The sequence below is a fragment of the Penaeus monodon genome, chromosome 31 (genome assembly GCF_015228065.2).
Source record: "Penaeus monodon isolate SGIC_2016 chromosome 31, NSTDA_Pmon_1, whole genome shotgun sequence".
NCBI classification, from domain to species: Eukaryota; Metazoa; Arthropoda; class Malacostraca; order Decapoda; family Penaeidae; genus Penaeus; species Penaeus monodon.
Window position 1 is genome coordinate 32643278 of NC_051416.1, and position 960 is coordinate 32644237.

General features: G+C 39.6%; 1 non-coding gene across 1 annotated transcript; it reads left to right on the plus strand.

Moving 5' to 3' along the window:
* The first annotated feature begins 717 nt into the window (after window positions 1-717).
* LOC119593209 lies at window positions 718-824 on the plus strand. Its single transcript, XR_005230511.1, has one exon. It is a non-coding gene; the product is annotated as a U6 spliceosomal RNA (small nuclear RNA).
* The last annotated feature ends 136 nt before the right edge of the window (window positions 825-960 follow it).

A 960-nucleotide genomic window follows, 5' to 3' on the forward strand; every position in this document is an offset into this window, starting at 1 on the left:
TAATAGGAAGATAAAGATATTCATTTTCTCTACACTATCTTCCTAGCTTAACTTATCTAAATATATATGTACATGTGAATATTTAGTCAAGGTTATAAACCTTTTCAAGCACTCTCTTCATAGCTGGGGTCTGTGGCGAGGCTCTGTAAACCGGCGACTCGGTAGCTTGAACTATAGGATGGCTTGCGGTAGGGATCACTGCTGCGGGATCACCCACGTTGATTGGGTGTCCGCACTAAGCTTGGCATCAATATGGCCACCCTTGGGGAGCCAAGGGCGTCCAGGTTGACTAAGGAGGTGTGAACCGGGCCAGGGGGGAAACCCAGCAGCCAAAAGCACCCGTGTCGAGCAGTAGTGGGATCACGCCCGAGAGTGTGTGGCTCGTAGTAGCCTTACCAACACAGGCAGACTTAGTTCTTTTATTTAGAATCATCTTGTACAAATTTTATTGTGTGGTGACAAATATATATAACACTTATTCACTAGGAAACAGAAAAAAATATATCGACATTTGTTTTTCAGTACCTAGGAGTTACATATAACCAAGGAAAGTTTTATGTAGGTCTAAATGATTGGGTAGTAAACAACTGTTGTTATTAATGTAAAGAATTTCTTTGTCTTAAAGTCATCAAAATGAAGTTTAAAATCTGTCCTTAAAGTAAAGAATCTACGTCATAAAAATGAAATATAAAACCTCCTAAAAACAAGCTTCTTCTTGTACTTGCTTCGGCAGTACATATACTAAAATTGGAACGATACAGAGAAGATTAGCATGGCCCCTGCGCAAGGATAACACGCAAAATCGTGAAGCGTTCCACATTTTTAATCGCACGTATTTAATTACTCATACTTCCAGGTTATAGTGTCCATATATTATTTCATTAGTTATAATATACCGCACATTTGATAGTTAAAGAGGGTGACGAGAGTTCGTACCCTGTTTCAGACTATGCCCAAGGA